Raw genomic sequence first — 18,226 nt, forward strand, 5'->3', positions numbered from 1 at the left:
TAAATCAAAGACAAAGCAATTCACGCTGCAGAATCATTTATAATCACAAGTGGAGTGAGAAGCATGAATGCTTGGCAACCATACCAGAATAACATAATTATTATTTTTACCAGGAGGAACATGGAAGCCCAAAGCAAAGAGCCAATGAGCTACACAGTTGGTAGGTTGATGTTTTTCACAACTTTCAGGCTTGTAAATGAGCCAGTCAGGAAAGCAATCTTCTGCTTCAGCTAGCATATTTATTTGTCGCTTAAATTTTGCTTCCCACCAAAAACCTAACACCCCTCTGTGTGTGAATCACTGGAGGTACTGTAGCTTATTGCCATACTCGGAGTTTTCTTTAAAAAAAAAAAAAAAAAAAAATAGCGCTGGAAATGGGGCAAGCTCCATAGCAACACCACTGACCGAAGCGGCCGGGCTGACAACGTGAACCAGAGACAGCACGTCCATGAAGCTTCTTGCTCAGGAGCTTGACATCAGAGTGAACGGTAGTCCCTGCCACTGCCTTCTCCCTCCAACAAAGAAAAGAGAGCGATGGGAGGGAGAACTGGGAACAGGCCCACACGCTGATCACTTATGGACAGTATTCTCAGCTGACAAAAGCACCATTTGGACCTGGTGGTCTGTTATACAGAAAGTCAGGAGATCTCAAAATCATGTTACAGGAAAAGTTGTACCAAACCGTTTTCATTAGATAAACTCGGGAAGCTGAACACTTAATCTGCGGCTGCTGTACACATCCATTTCTTACTTCAATTTCTTCTCTTGACTCTTTTCATTCTAACCAAAGATGACTCACAAAAAACCTGTCTTCAAGACGCAGCACCTCCCTGCCTCTGTACTAAATGGAACCGCTCCTCACAGCAACAGTCAATCCTCTCCTCTCGGGGTCCCAGCAGGTAACTATGAACTTATCCATCAAGTAAAATCACAAGTCCGTTCAGAAGAATTCCTCCCCTTTCTAACATCCCCTCATCCAACGCTACCCTCGGGATGAGGAGCACAGTGCACTTCCTGAGTTCCAAAAGCACAGACTTCTGACACCAACAGGAATCATTTAAGTCGAGTCATTCAATGAGGAAGACCCTCCTTGAAAAGCTCCTGACACACGATTACCCATCTTCTACTTGCACGGGGCTGGGGGCAAGACAGAATTCACATAGCAGAAGAGACAGCTGCTTTCCAGTCACTTCCATACTGTGGAAATGGTCTCTTCTTCCTAAGAAGGTTCTTCAAATACATATAAGCAGCTATTACCCTTCATTCCAATTTTTAGTCTGAACAAAATATCCCCAGTTCCTTAATCAGCTCCCACGTTGGCCTAATGAAGGTATCAGTGATACAGGAAAACTGGAGATACTAACAGAACCTTTTCTCTCTTGGCCCAATATTAACCCAAGAAGCAAATCCAACAAGGGTGGGCTCGTGGTGGATTAAAAATGGCCATTAAGTCTTTGTTTCTTTTTTCCCCCACCAAGGTAGGAACTTAGTCCCCTCCATAGTGACCTGAGGTTGGCCCTGTGACCTGCTTTGGCCAGTAGTAAACCAGCTACTCAAAAGGAAGCAGAGATGTGACAGGCAAGCACCACAGCTTGCCCTCTTAGAATGCCGCCCTAGGCCTGCCATGCGGTGAGGAAGCTGCTGGAACCAGAGAGGCCGTGTGGAAGAGAACCAACACGCCCCAACCAGCAGCCAGAAGCACTGCGGGACTTGTGAGTGCGTCCATTGGGGACCACTTACTTCTTTATTATTCGTCATCTGACTGGAGCTACGCAAGTTAAGTCTAAGGAGACAAGCAAAAAAACTACCCAGCTGAAACACAGAACTATGAGAAAGAATATTTCATTGTATTTTAAGCCACTAAGTTTGTGGTGGTTTGTTATACACCGACAGATAACAGATATACTCTACCTTCCCCTAAACATCTATCTTTCATTCTCAGTGAAAAGACTCTCCTATCCTTTACTCCTTCCAGGGTCCTAAAATCAACAGATGTTACCCAATAATGAGGATAATCACATGGTTTTTAAGCACCTACTTGAGGTGTCAAGTTCCATGCTAGATCATTTATATCCATTATCTTTAATTCTCCCACCAGCTGAATAAAGTAGGTACTGAAATCCCTATTTTACAGATAAACTAAGGTAAGTCATTTTCCAAGGCCACACAGCCAATTAAGTTTCCTTTCCCACCTTCAAACCCTTATGATTGTAAGGCTGGCCTACTTCTCCTCTCACACAGGGAAGGGAGGTCAGACTTCATGCTCAGGTAGGAAGCAAGAAGCAAGAGAACAAAGTCCCCATTGCTAGGAGAGGAATGATTCCGTTCATTCAAGTCTCTGCTGTAATCTTAAAAATATGTATTATATAAAAAGCTCCCCTTCAATAAGAATTGTCTATGATTTCTTGGGTGCCTGGGTGGCTCAGTGGGTTAAAGCCTCTGCCTTCGGCTCAGGTCATGATCTCAGGGTCCTGGGATCGAGTCCTGCATTGGGCTCTCTGCTCAGCAAGGAGCCTGCTTCCCCTCTGTCTCTGCCTACTTGTGATCTGTCTCTGTCAAATAAATAAATAAAATCTTAAAAAAAAAAAAAAAAGAATTGTCTATGATTTCTAACAAATAAAAGTATATGCTTCTTGAAGGTAACTATGCAATGAAGGCTTAATGTGACAAATTCTTATATACAAAACCCACAGAATGAAAGATATCAGAAGCCCCTAGGCATTAAGCAGACTGGGTTCTCTCTTTTCTCCTTAAATTAAAAAAAAAAAAAAAAAGTAACTGATAATCCTCTCTTATATTTATTTCTATTAAACTGGATTTTGGGGGACCTTTTTCCTGTGCTCTTGAACATTTTCTCCATTTCTACTTACAAAGGCATTCTGGGAGTATCAATCACATGGGTCCCAACTCACAAGGTACAAAAGTACAAAAATCTCCCTCCCACTCCTGCCCTCCAGCTGCCCGGTTTCCCTGCCTAAAAGCAAGTAATGTTCCTAGTTTCCTGTGTATCCTTTCAGAGATATTTTTAGCGATCCAAGTAAATAAATTATGTGTCCTTTTCCCTGTACCTCCCAGGAATTTTCTAAATCAACAAAAATATAAAGCAAAACTTCATATAGCAACAGAATTATAAAAAATTATATTAAAAAATTATATTTTAAAAATGCAGAAAACAGAATATAAACAAACAGGAGGAGGAGGTAAAAATCTCTTGCTTCCACCCACGTCCTGTCCAGGCTCTCTCCCAGGGAGAGCGCAACAAGGAAACAAGTCTAAAGTGAACCTAGAACCCAAGGTCCCAGATGTTACCTGTGGCTGGGCCATATAAAAAGCAGGTCTGTTATGTATAAGGCATTACTGGAAGGCACTGGGATACAAGAGTAAAGAAGACTCAGCCCTTGCCCAGAGAGAGCTTAAGAAACCAGCAGAGCACCTCTTCACATAGTTCTGAAATCACCATTCAGGAGAGGAGCATCACGCAGGTGATTACCTGACAGGACGGCAGTACTAACATTAGAGAGTACTCAGGGAGCACCTGGTAGCTCAGAAGGTTCAGCATCTGACTCTCGATTTCGGGTCAGGTCATGATCTCAGGGTGCTGAGACTGAGCCCCACGTCAGGATCCACGCTCAGCGGGGACTCAGGCTTGGGATTCTCTCTCTCCCTGTCCCTCTGCGCCTCCCCTGCCCTCCCTCTCTAAAGAAAAAAAATAAAGAAATTACAAAGAATGTTGGACTGCATAAGTCGCGGGGATGAAAGCTACAGCACAGGGGATAACAGCAACAGCACCGTATCTAGAGACGGCAGCTACCCTTGTGGGAAGCAGAGCATGCTGTACAGACTTGGGGACTCACTATGTCGTACACCTGAAACTAATGCCATACTGCGTGTCAACTATACTTCAGTAAAAAGAAAAAAAAAATGACTCAAAATGTAACACTATTTCCAAGTTTAAAAAAAAAGTTCTACTTGTATACACTTTCCAATATAAATGTAAAAGTGATATTAAAGGAAAGGCAGGTACCTTAGAATAGCCAAGTACCTTTCCTCTTCTCATCAGGCTAAGTGTTCTCCTTCAGCAAGATCTCACCATAAAAGCCATGGAGCCCACTAGATGTTATTGTATCAGACCCTGGAAAAGGGATACATTCCAGGTATTTCTGAAAAAGTGCCCCAACTCCTCTAGAACTCCTCCCCACCTGCAAAGGGCCCTTCCATTCTCCAACATCACCACTGTTCTTTGCCCCCAGTAGAGCAGTTAGGGTCCAAGGCCCCCAACCTTTTCCTGCCACATCATCTTGGTCTATACCTATGGAGGAAAAACAATAAGAGGTCAAGACAATGGTCCTAGAGTCATTCTCCTTTACAGTACCCAGGAAAGTAGAAATTATCAGAGCAACGTTTACCAGAACAATAGCCCGGCTCCCGCTAGGGACCAACAGGAAGAAGTTAAAAAATACCAGCTTCAACAAGAATGAAGAAATACACAATTAGAGAGCCTGAGGTAATCAAAAGAACAACACAGTTAAGAATTCCAGCCTCCAGTCTTGACTCTGCCACTTCCTGAGTGGCCCTGGGGAGAAAACCGGCTCTACACTGATTAAATAAGACGACGAATGAAAAGGGTTTGCACAGGACATTTTTAAAAATTAGCTTCTGGGGCCCCTGGGTGGCTCAGTTGGTTAAGCATCTACCTTTGGCTCAGGTCATGATCCTGGGGTCCCAGAACAGAGCCCCATCTCTGGCTCCCTGCTCGGTGGGGAGCCTGTTTCTCCCTCTCCCTCTGCCCTTCCCCCCAGTCATCCTCCACCTCCACTCGCGCTCTCTCTCAAATAACTATATAAAATCTTAAAAAAAAAAAATTAGCTCCCCTCTCTATCCCCTTAACTGCCATAATTACCGTGTGGCACATAGGTACCCAACTATAGAGGCATATTAACAATGGAGGATGGGGGAGGGTGGAGAGAACAGAACCAACTATAAACTCTGCTCTGTAGACTTCTCAGTAAGAGACGCTACAAGTATAATCATTTTTACCCAGTAGTTCAAAACAAGTTAATCTTTCTCATGAATCTGTGGGTTGGCTGAGCCCAGCCAGAAGGTTCCTCTACAAATCTCACCTGGGATCCTTCATGCCACTGTTGCCACCTGCCGGCTTCACTTGGGCTCAAGAGTCCACAGTGGCATCACTCCCATGTCTGACATACTGATGCTGGCTGCTGGCTGGACATCTCGCCACACAGGATCTCTGACCACTCAGTAGCCTAGCCTGCAGCTCTCTGTACGGTGGTGAGAGCATTCCACAGTAGCGAGGGGGGAAGGTGCCAGGCCGCTCAAGGCCTGGAATCCAGAACCTGCAAATCACTTCTGCTACATTCTGGGGTCAAAGCAAGTCACGAGGCCAGCCCAGATTAAGTGTGAAGAGATGGATTCTACCAATTAATAGGAGCTGCAGAACATTGTGGCCACGTGTTTCAATCTAACACATACACATCAATGGATGTTTGCAGAATGAAGACACGGATTAATAGCTGGGCTGAATACATCTGTATTCTGGTTACCCACTACCAGGCTAATCTTGGTGACTTCTACTGACTCATCATATATCACATCTCGCTACAGAAAATACGACAGATATAACTATAATCTATGGCTTGACTTGAAAATGCTTCCAACTTACTTGGAGTCAACAAAATGCACACAAAGCTTGTCCCTGTAATAATTCTCCACAAACACAGGGTACACATTAGATTTCACAGGCAGGATGTTGTACCCGCCAGTTAGGGGTATGTGTAAGTACTGTGGCAATTCAGAGAAGGGATGGATCGAGAAGGCCTGGAATGACCGGGACAAAACTATGTATGCCCATCAGATAAGAGGGGAAATGATCAAACTAAATGCGGGAAAAAAGCATAAGCAAATGAGGGAGGAAGACACTTGCAAACCATTGAGGGAAGAACATGCTAAGATGCTAAGATGAGACCGTGAAATGACATAGGTGGGCATCATTATTCCCTTTTCAAAGATAAAGAGATGAAACTCAGAAAGGCCCCAACCAACCAAAAACTGCCCAGAGTTTTAAAGCTAATAATGTCAGGCAGTAACTGAACACCAGAGCTGTCTAGCCTTATGGTTTATATTCTTTTTTTTTAAGATTTTTATTTATTTATTTGACAGACAGAGATCACAAGTAGGCAGAGAGGCAGACAGAGAGAGTGGGGGAAGCAGGTTCCCTACCGAGCAGAGAGCCCGATGCAGGACTCGATCCCAGGATCCTGAGATCATGACCTGAGCTGAAGGCAGAGGCTTAACCCACTGAGCCACCCAGGTGCCCCTTACGGTTTATATTCTTAACACTACACTACAATACTCCACAATTCCAACACTGCCACATCGAAAACCCAAAGTACAGGCCCTTAATAGTTGAAACACGAAAATGGAAAAAAGCTATAGCGCGTGGGGCATAAGAAGTAGAGGATGAGGAAACAAAAAACCAAATCACAAGTACTTAGGAAGCTTTACCAAAATAATATTCCGTATTATAGTACCAAGAAGGACAATTTCAACTAGCAGCACAACAAAGTGAATAACCACATTGAAAATGTCCCTGGAAAATATGCAGAAAGCGGTCATAATACTTTTAAAGCCAACTCTGGAAGCCAGAAATTAGCAGAATTTATTCACATGAAGTCAAAAGCGGTGTGTTTCTATCAATAAGGCAAACTCTTTTGCATTCTAACGATTTCTATAATACGGTCTGAAATTTTACAAAGACACTCTGCCTTGCCCTGCCCTGGAGATTTATGGCAATAAATCTCCATTCTCACTCTACCTGTGCCTTCTGTTCTTGCCTTCTCTTCCCCTCTGAGCCCACCCACTTCTGAGCCCACCCATTCACTCAGCGAACATTTACGCTGGGTCGGTCACGTGAGTAGCGTGTACTGCGTTAATGACTGGAAATCACAGAATGTGAGGCTTGGTCCAGGCCCTCGAGGAGGAGCCCACGGCCCGGAAGAAGGAAGAGACAGAAATGCAAACAGCTCCAACAGTATCAGGAGGAGTCCTAAGCAGGATGTTTGTAGAAGGTGCTGCAGGTGGCACAGAAAGGAGACAAAATGCTGCCTGAGGAAATCCAAGTGGGAATCCCAGGGCTGGGGCAGGGCAGCTCACGCCGTGCAGACACAGACAGCACTCACGCTCCCAGCCGGCCCCTGCTTTCATTTGTCAGCCTGCAGTCACTGGCCAGCTCTGGGCGGACTAGGGCTCCAGCCTCCCTGTCTCCCTCCTTCCCTGCCTCAGCATCCTTCAGTGTCCTGTCTTTTCAGCCACCTCAGACCTCTAACCTTCTGGGTGTCCGCTCTCAGGTATCAGCAATCCCTCCTCGTCTCTCAGCTCCCTAACAGGTTCTGCAATCCGGCTTCTCAATCACAGCTGCCCATCCTTCCAGCTCCTATGCTCAAGCACATGGTGCCAGGCTCCTCAAGTCCACAAAACACCTTCCCAATTTGACCTTCCTTTTATTCTGGACTCAATTCCACAGGGGTGTTAAGAGCTTGAAACTACCCTCAACTTTCTCTCCCTCTGTGATAGCTGCCGAGCAAGTCTGAACCTTGGAAGAAACTGACACACGATCAGGTCATCAGGTACCTCCTCCTGCCCGTCCATCACGCTGAAGGAACACAGGCGCACGCGTGTCCAACCGGTTTCATTTTACACTGAGAATCTCAAACTTCACAGAGTATCCCAAGCTAGCATCCCAACTCCTGTTCTCTAGTGAGTTTGCTCTGCCCTTCTCTCCAAAATGCCTTTCCCGTCTTCTCCCCAGGGGAGAAGTACTCTGCCTGCAGCCTGCACCCTTCTCCCCCCACCTCCCAGGACAGCAGGTGCACTGACGTACTCTGTTCGCCCCACGGCCCCTCCGATCGGGCGTCACTGGCCACTGCTCCCCGGAAGCTGCCATCAGGATCACAGATGACTTCCATGCTGGCAAATCCAAGCAATACTTTTCTCTACTTGGCTACCTCCAACTCTCCGCAGCATTCTAAGGCTGGCCATGCTGTCCTTCTTTAAAAACTTCCCACTTTCATGAAAACAAATGATCAGGCCTTCCTGCAACTTTTCTGGCTGCACCTACTGGAGCATTTCTCTAACCATCTCTGCTCTGCTTCCAGAGTGGCTGAGGGGCCCAGAATGATGCCTCTCATCTTCTCGTCTTCCTCACTCCAAAACACTCAGAATCCATCGCCAGGAATTTACAAACTGCCTTTAAACTGATGACTTTGAAATTGTTACCTCCAGGGTATCTCTCTACTCATGGCCCCCACTGGCCTCACTCTTGCTCTTCTTTCAGCCTTAAGCACTGTCCATGTGCCTACAGTAGCCTGGCTGCGGGCCTCAGGGCTTCAGCTTAAAGGTCACCTCCTCAACAAGTCCTTCAAAGACCACTCAAAGGAGGGCCCCACCACTGCACCCTGTTCCATTCCTTCAAAACACTTATGACAAACATTCTATCACGTTTGTTTACATATTTGCTGTCTGTTTCCCTACAGGACTGTCAGTATTATGAAGGTGGGGACCCTGTTTATTACATTCACCCAATGCCTATAACTATGCCTGTTATGCTCAAGCATTTGAGAAATACTTGTTAAAATAATGAAGTTTGAGCTGAAAATCAAAATCACTGCAATCATTAATTGAGTTCATTTTCTTCTTGGGGAGTAGGAGTAACTGGAGGGTAGGAAAAATGCTAAAAAACATTCCAGGTAAAAGGAATGTGCAAATAGATATGGACAAAGCACAAACAAAAGAGACTGTCAGAGGAAAACCAACCATTTCGGAAGGCCAGAGCACCAGCTCCCAACCTGTGAACACCCCACCTCTGAGGTGAGAGCACATAGTTACTACAAGAATGTCTGAGCTTTCTTCCATATGCACACCAAACATCACCCATGAACTGAGTTAAGTCTCCAAATCCACAATTTTTCAAACTCAGGTACAAGCAGTTATGAATTTTTTTTTAATATTTTATTTATTTGACAGAGAGAGATCACAAGTAGGCAGAGAGGCAGGCAGAGAGAGAGAAGGAAGCAGGCTCCATGTGGAGCAGAGAGCCTGATGCGGGGCTCGATCCCAGGACCCTGAGATCATGCATGACCTGAGCCGAAGGCAGAGGCTTTAACCCACTGAGACACCCAGGTGCCCCAAGCAGTTATGAATTTTTAAAGGCAAAGGTTATACAAAAAGTAATTCTATATTCTTTTAGTTTGATCATTTTTCTCAACTAATCCCAGAAATTCCACTTCTGCAGAGCTCTGTGACACTGGACACTAAAACGAGTTCTTAGCCTCAAAGTCTGCAGATAACCAATTAGGCACAGAGCAGAAAGACTGGACACATACAATGCCCAACAATCATTTTCTAGCCCCAAAGGCAGGAGGCCTTCATTCAGGGAGCTCTACACAAATGAATAGCAGAATCAGGAGACTTGGGTGGGCAGGAAATTATTTTCCTGGGAAAGATCATTAAAATCTGGAATTATTCAAGTGATCACAAGACCGTAAGATTCTGCGGTAGGGCAAAAAAAAATCAGAGTTAATCTCTCTATCTCAATCACTCACCCCAGTATGAATAATAATTAACTACAGTGAAGTCAGGACAAAAAAAGTCATAATGTATAATGCAAATGCCCAAAATGGAATAAAAGGGGAAGATTCAACGTATTCCATTGCAAGGGCAGGCCATATGAATAGGAAAAAAATCATTAACACTGCTTAATTTCTGGTAGTAAGGTTACAGATTTTCCATTGCACTTTTCTGTATTTTCTAAATATTTTCTAATGAATATGCTCCCTTCATAATTACAAGTAGTAAAGTACTATTCAAAAATTAGGCGCTGCCATCTCCTAATGGAGGAAAATCTCCCTTTCAGTACTACGGAATATAATGTACAACTGTCAAAGAAGTGTAAAACAAGAAGAAAGTCTGAAATTCATAAGAAAATGAAAGTAGTGCCCCAATAACTTCCACAAAATATGTGGTGGTGAAAAACAGCACACTGGTGAAGAAAAATAAATGCCGAAACAAACACAAAACAACAACCCAGCAACTCCACCTCACTGTACATATACTGTAAGAAAATAAGAGATGGTACTACCCCAGCGCCAGATAACTTCAGTCAATACTTGCCTTCACCAGTATTTTAATGAAGTAATTTTTTTAATCTTTCAGATTAAAATATTTGAGTGTTAAAATATCAAAAATAGGGGCATCTAGGTGGCTCAGTGGCTTAAAGCCTCTGCCTTTGGCTCGGGTCATGATCGCAGGGTCCTGGGATCCAGCCCCCCATTGGGCTCTCTGCTCAGCAGGGAGCCTGCTTGCCCCTCTCTCTCTGCATGCCTCTCTGCCTACTTGTGATCTCCCTCTGCCAAATAAATTAATTTTAGAATAATCAAAATAAAATATTTAAAATACTGTTTTCTCTGTGAACTGTAAAAGCAGGAGATAGCCTTAATTTTGTTTTTGCTTCTCCTGGGGCAGGTTTAAAATAATAAAAATTGCTTCCACTTTTATGCTGCTCTTCATGGGTGCCTGGGTGGCTCAGTCGTTAAGCTTCTGCCTTTGGCTTAGGTTATGATCTTGGAGCTCTGGGATCAAGCCCCTCCACTGGGCTCCCTGCTCAGCAGGGGCCTGCTTCTCCCTCTCCCCCTGCTTGTGTTCCCTCTCTCACTGTCTCTGTCTCTCTGTCAAATAAACAAAATCATGGGGAAAAAAAAAAAAAAAACTTCCTCAAAGATGCAAGAAGATGGCTATGCATCGAGAATTGCCAAAATTCAATGATAAGCACCTAGGAGTTGTTTTACTCTTGTCTTTACTTCTGTATTGCCCATAATCTTTTTTAAGATTTTATTTATTTATTTGAGAGAGAAACAGAGAGAACACAAGTAGGGAGAAGAACAGAGAAGGAGGGGCAAGCAAACTCCCCACTGAGCGGGGAGCCCAATTTGGGACTCGATCCTAGAACCCCGAGATCATGACCCTAGCCAAAGTCAGACACTTAACTACCTGAGCCACTCAGGTGCCCTGTCTGTAATTTTTCTTTTAAAGATTAATTTATTTATTTTAGAGACACAGGGGGAGTTGGGGGCGGGGGGCAGGCAGAGAAGAAGGGAGAGGGAGAAGGGAAGTAGACTCTGTGCTGAGCCTAAAGTGGGCTTATCTCATGACCCTGAGGTCATGACCCGAGCCAAAACCAAGAGTCAGAGCCACCCAGACACCCCTATCCATAATTTTTCTTTTAAGTATTGTAAAGCTTAAGTCCACATGGTAGAAAAAAATACAAAATGCTTGTAGTAGAACTGTTCATTAACTAAACAAATGAGGATGTGAAATTATATTAAATTATACATATGTATAGTACAATACAGCGTACATGTGGAAAGAACCACAGAAAAAAAATAGAGTACGTAAAGTATTAAATTGTGGCCTCTGGGGGTGCCCAGGCAGCTCAGTCAGCCTTTGGTTTGAGTCATGATCCCGGCGTCCTGGGCTCAAGCTCCACAGCGGGCTCCTTGCTCACTGGGGAGCCTGCTTCTCCCTCTGCTTGCTGCTCCTTCTGCTTGCTCTCTCTCACTCTTCCTCTCTCTAATAAATAAAAACTTAAAAAAATAAAATAAAAAAAATAAAGAGTAACAGGTTTATGAGGGTTTCTGTCCTACTTCTTAAAAATTTCTTCTACTTTCTGTATTCCTGAAAAGAGATAAAGCTTTTAAAAGTTTCAAAACAGGGGCGCCTGGGTAGCTCAGTGGGTTAAAGCCTCTGCCTTTGGCTCAGTGGGTTAAAGCCTCTGCCTTTGGCTCCCAGGGTCCTGGGATCGAGCCCCGCATTGGGCTCTCTGCTCCGTGGAGAGCCTGCTTCCTCCTCTCTCTCTGCCGGCCTCTCTGCCTACTTGTGATCTCTGTCTGTCAAATAAAAAAATAAAATCTTTAAAAAAAAAAAAGTTTCAAAACAGACCAGTTATGTAGTAACATCCAATTTTATTCATGCAAAAACTGTAGGACCAAAACTAACTGGAAACATCTCACTATTCACTGCAGACTCTCCTTCTCCCAATGCAAAATATTTAACATATACACAAGACTGCTGTCAGCATTCGCATACCAAAGTGTTACCTCATCAACACAGTTACCCCGGGGGAGGAGAGAATCATGATATAGAAAGCAGCTTCCCAAGGAAGGATCTTAAGTGGAAACAAGAGACTGCAGTAGAGAATCCAGCTTACTGGGTAGAGGAGCCTCACTGGAGACAATATGTGGCTGAAAAATTGGCTCATCTAGAAAGAGGGGATGTAAGTGTCTACTCAGTCTAGCAACACTTGACTTCTGTAGTATTTTTCAGAGCTTTTTTATCCTTTCATAGTCCTAGTCAAACAGTATCTTTTTTACTTTTTACTATACTAATGAAAAACAGATCACTAAACCTAAACTCCTTACGTGATTTTTTCAGTAACAGCTTTACGGAGATACAATTCACATACCATGAAGTTCACCCTCTTAAACTGGCTATAATTCAACAGTTTTTATTATATTCCCAAGATTGTGCAACCATCACCACTATTTAAGAACACTTTTATTATCTCAAAATAAAACCTCATATCCTTTAGCAGTCACTCCCCAGATTCTTCCTCTAAGCCTATGAAAACCAATAATCTACTTTCTGACCAAATGTATTTGCCTATTCTGGACATTTCATATAAGTGGAGTCATAAAATATGTGGCCTTTTGTGTCTGGCTTGCTTCAGTCAGCATACCATTTTCAAGGTTTATCCATGTTATAGCATCTATCAGTACTTCATTCCTTTTTATGACTGAATAATACTCCATCGTACAGATACTTGTTTATAATATCTGAACTATATTTGATATATAAACATAGTTCGTAAATATGAACTATATTTGTTCATAAAGTTACCTTTTGATGGATATTTGGATCGTTTCTACTTTCTGGCTATAATAAATAATGCTACTATGAACACTCCTGAACAAGTTTTGTATGGACACAATTTTAATTTTATTCAATACACAACAGGTGTTAACTAGAATATGGATACAGTAACTATTTTGAGCTCTTGGAAGAACTGCCAACCTATTTTCCAAAATGGCTACACCACTATACATTCCCACAAGGAATACATGAGGGTTACAATTTCCCTGCATCTTCAGCAAGATTTATTGTCTATTTATTACAGCCATTTTAGTGGGTGTGGAATGGCATCCCACTGTTTGGATTTGCATTTCCCTAATGACTAAGGATATTGAGCTTCTCATCATGGGTGTGGCCATTTGAACATCTTCTTTGGAGAAATGTTTAATCAAATCCTTTGTTTATTTTTTAATTGGGTTATTTGTCCTTTTACTGTTGACTGTAAGACTTTTTATATGTTCTGGATAAAAGTCCTTTATTAGATATATGATTTCCAGTATTTTCTCTCATTCTGTGGAGTGTGCTTTCACTTTCTTGATGGTGAAACATAAAGTTCTCAATTTTGATGAAGTCCATTTTATGTTTTTTCCTTTTGTTGTTTGTGTTTTAGATATCATACCAAAGAAATCATTGTTTATTTTACCTCAATGAAAAAGAAAGAAAATACTGTCTAATCCAAAGTCATAAAGATTTACATCTGTTTTCTACTAAGAGTTTTATCGTTTCAGATCTTACATTTAGGTCTATAATATATATACAAATGAGAAAAGGGTCCAAATTCATTCTTTTCCATGTGGATATCTACTTGTCCCAGCACCATGTGTTGAAAGGACCAGGTGAAAGCACCACCTGGTGGCTCAGTCAGTTGAACAATGGACTCTTGGTTTCAGCTCAGGTTATGATCTCATGGGTGGTGAGACTTGAGTCCTCCACACTTAGCAGGGAATCTGCTTAAGGATTTTCCCTCTCTGCCCTTTCACTGTGTGTGCACTAACTTATAAATAAATCTTAAAAGAAAGACCATTCTTTCCCCCTTTGAAAGACTGTTGTGATTGCTACAGCATTATAGCAAGTTATGAAAGTCCTCCAACCTTGTTCTTTTTCAAGATTGTCTTGGCTATTCTGGGTCCCTTGTATTTCCATATGAGTTTTAAGAGTAGCCTATCAATTCCTACAAGACAGGCAGGTAAGATTTTAACAGTGAGTATACCAAGTCTGCAGATCAACTTGGTAAGTACTGCCATCTTTAACAATATTAGGTAATTGGATCTATGAACAAAGAATGTCTTTCCATTTACTTAGATCTTTAATTTCTTTCAATGATATTTTACAGTTTTCAGAGTATAAGACTTATACTTTTTTGGTTAACTTTATCCTAAGTATTTTTATTCTTTTTATAGCTATTGTGAATGAGACTGTTTTCTTAGTATCATTTTTGAACTATTCATTGCAAGTACATAGGAATATAACTGATTTTTGTTTTTTGATTTTACATCCTTCAAACCTGCTCAATTCCTTTATCAGTTCTAACAGGATGTTCTGTATACAAGATCACATCATCTGCAAATATGGCTGTACTTCTTTTCCAATCTGGATGCATTTTATTTCTTTTTCTTGTTCTGGTTAGAACCTCCAGTGCAATGTTGAATAGAAGGGGCATAAAAGGACATCCTTCTGTTGTTTCTGATCTTGGGGAGAATGCATTCAATCTTTTTTCATTAACTATGATATCAGCTGTGGGTATTTGGCATTTTTCACATTAAATTCCGCTGTATTTCTAGTTTGTTGAGAGTTTTTATCAAAAAGGTGCTGGAAGATGAATGGATAAAGATGTGGTGTATATATATATAACGGAATATCATGCAGCCATCAAAAACATGAAATCTTGCTATCTGCAGTGACGTGGATGGAAGAGGGTATTCTAAACAAAACAAGTCAATCAGAGAAAGACAATTATCATATGATCTCACTGACATGAGGAATGTGACAAATAAGACAGAGGATCACAGGAGAAGGTGGGGGGGGGCGGGCAGCGGAGGAAACAAGATGAAACCAGAGAGGGAGACAAACCATAACAGGCTCTTAATCTCAGCAAACAAACTGAGGGCTGCTGGAATGGGAAGAGGGGTGGGATGGGGTGGGAAGTGCTACGGGGAGTGCTGTGAATTGTGTCAGACTGATGAATCGTAGACCTATACCCCTGAAACAAAGAATACATTATATGTTAATTTTTTTTTTTAAAATGTTGGATTTCGTCAAATGCTTTTCCTTCACCTTTTGAGATGATAACGTGCCTTTCATTCTTTATTCTATTAATATTGTGTATTACATTGATTTTTCAGATATTAGACCAACCTTGCATTCCTGATATAAATCCTACCTGGTCATAGCATATAATCCTTCTGCTTTAGTGCTGGATTCAGTTTGCTAGCATTTTGTTGATTTTTTACGTCTATGTTCATAAAAGACACTCGTCTATAATTTTCTTGTGATATCTTCATTTGGCTTTTGTAACACAGTAACAACATGCTCAAAGCATTCCATCCTCCTCTTTTAGTTTGAAAAATTTTTTGAAGAACTTGCATTTGATTGATATGGTAGAATCACCAAATGTGAAGTCATCTAAGCCTGGGCTCTTTTTTGTGGGATGTTTTTTGATTGTTAACTCAATCTCTTCACTTATTATTGATATATTCAGATTGTCTATTTTTTTTCTTGAGCCAATCACAGTAGTGCCTTTCTAGAAATGCATAATTTCATCTAAGTTATTTAATTTGTTAGCATATAATTGTTCCTAGTATCTCTTATCATCTTTTTTATTTCTGTAAGGACAGTAGTGATGTCCTCTCTTAGATTTCTGATTTTATTAATCTGAGCCTTGTCTTTGTTTCTCTTGGTCAGTATCTTTTCAAGTTTTGGTCTTTTGATTTTCACTGCTATTTTTCTTATCATTTATTTCTAATCTAGTCTTCATTTTTTTTTTCTTCTACTTGCTTTTGGTTTATTATGTTCTCTTACTAGTTTCTTAAGATGGACATTTAGGGTATTGACTTAAGATCCTTCTTTAATTAAAGGATTTAAAAATATAAATTTCCTTCTCAGCACTGCTTACTGCACTCCCTAAGTTATGGTATGTTCTTTTATTTTTGGCATGAAGTATTAAGTGTTCAATAAACATTACTGAACAATGAGTGAATTTTTTTTTAATTGTGGGAAGTCATACATAAGATTCACCATTTTTACCATCTTTCAACGTACAACACATTGGTATTACGTACCTTCGCTGTTGTGCAACCACTGCCACCGTGGGATGGTGTGTTTTCATTTCAACCATCCAAGGATATTTTATAATTCTCTCTGTAATCTCCTCTTTTACTCACTGATGATTTAGGAGTGTGTTGTTTAATTTCCACATATTCGTGAATTCCCCAGTTTCTATTACTGATATCTAACTTCATTCTATTGTGATCAGAAAGAGAATAGACTTTGTATGGTTTTCATCCTTTTAAATTTATTGAGTTTTGTTTTATGATCTATCATAACATATGATCCATCCTGGAGAATGTTCCACATGCACTTGAGAATAATGTGTATTCTACTGCTACTGGGTACATTATTCTATATGTCTGCCTTTAATAATTTAAGAATCTGTCTGCACCTAGACCACGTTTAAGAAAAAAATTCTCCATTATCTAAATCTTAAATTTTTCATGGTATCCCCTACTTTTTAGACTACTTACATATCCCATATTTACATATTTTAAAAATCAGGTCTCCTCTTTAAAAATAAAAATCTCAGTTCTGGTACCATATTAAGAGTTGGTTTCTAAGAGCAAAACCTGTGAAAAAGGTAAGCCAAAAAGATACTTGCATGACAGTTTTGTGTTTTTTTTTGCATGAGAGATTTTTTGAAGAGGTTTCTGAAACATGAAATCCCTAGACTTAGGTGAATAAGAAGAGAGGCAACCATTTGATATGTCATTTGATAGCACGACAGCTGACATGGCCATCCCAAATTTCTCAAGGGAGCCGGGTTACACCCAGTTGAAAAAAGAAAACCCTATTAAGTACTGGTTAGTCAGTGTGAAGACAGAAGGTGTAAAAGGCCGGGGGTACAGAAGCAGCGGGAGAGTTTTTCCTGTTACTGCAAAAAGTCAAGCTATAAGAAATAACGCAGCAGTAATTTAAAATTCAGCTCTCATTTCAGCAATTTAGAATCAGTAAGGCAACTTCACATTTGAAACAGCACTTTCCAATTCACTAAGTAATTATACAAACACTAGTTTTCTTTATCCACCCACAAAACCTGTCTCTATGACTGTTACTCTCATACTCTTTCACAGACAAGTTCAGATTCAGAAGCAAAGCAGCTTCCAGCATCAACCAGCAAGTAGGAAAGAGAATCAGGATTTGAACCCGAGCGTCTAACTCCAAATCCAGGGCTGTTTCCACCAAGTCATAGCTATTGCTTCTCACCAACACACATGGGTCTCTGAGTACTTTAGACATGTATATATAATTTAGAAGACAATCCACAAAGGAAGGATATACCCACCATACTTAATGTTACCAAAATAAGAGACTGAATCAAGAGATGCAACTAGAACCCGGCACAGCACCACATACTAAGCAAGTGCTTCATCAAGAACAAATGAAGACAGGCGCCTGGGGGGCTCAGTCCGTTAACCATCTGCCTTCAGCTCAGGTCATGATCCCGGGGTCCTGGAATCAAGCCCTGCATCGGGCTCTCTGCTCCGTGGGCCCCTGCTTCTCCCTCTCCCTCTGCCTGCCACTCTGCCTACTTGTGCTCTCTATCTCTCTGTCAAATAAATAGATAAAATCTTCAAAAAAAAAAAAAAAAAAAAAGAACAAATGAAGAGGAAGAACCATATGCATTCCCAGAAGTAACTCTAGGAGAGTAATCAGCAACCTTTAGTTCAAAGGGTTTAGTGTTTCCCACAGATGCTGATGGCAAGCTGAAAGCATGATCATAAAAAGGAAAACGAGACAAAGAAAAAAGGGGAATGCATAACCACTGGGGAACACTAGGTAAAGGATAAACAGAAACTCTGTCCTATTTTTGCAACTTCCGTGAATCTGTAACTATTCCGAATAGTAAAGAAGGAAAAAAATGAAAAGAGACACATGATGTGCACAGGCTCTTGGTACTCAGTTCCCAAGTTCACTGCCTACGGTGCCAGCCAGTCTGCCAGGCACTGCCGTCAACAAGCTCCAGGTTCACTGGGGA

At 41.5% G+C, this 18,226-nt stretch overlaps 1 protein-coding gene across 24 annotated transcripts in view; it reads right to left on the minus strand.

The window, feature by feature from the left end:
• The window catches only part of CLASP1 (cytoplasmic linker associated protein 1), a 266,446-nt gene that overhangs the window by 230,456 nt on the left and 17,764 nt on the right, over positions 1–18,226 (minus strand). The window lies entirely within an intron of this gene.

The sequence above is a fragment of the Meles meles genome, chromosome 9 (genome assembly GCF_922984935.1).
Source record: "Meles meles chromosome 9, mMelMel3.1 paternal haplotype, whole genome shotgun sequence".
NCBI classification, from domain to species: Eukaryota; Metazoa; Chordata; class Mammalia; order Carnivora; family Mustelidae; genus Meles; species Meles meles.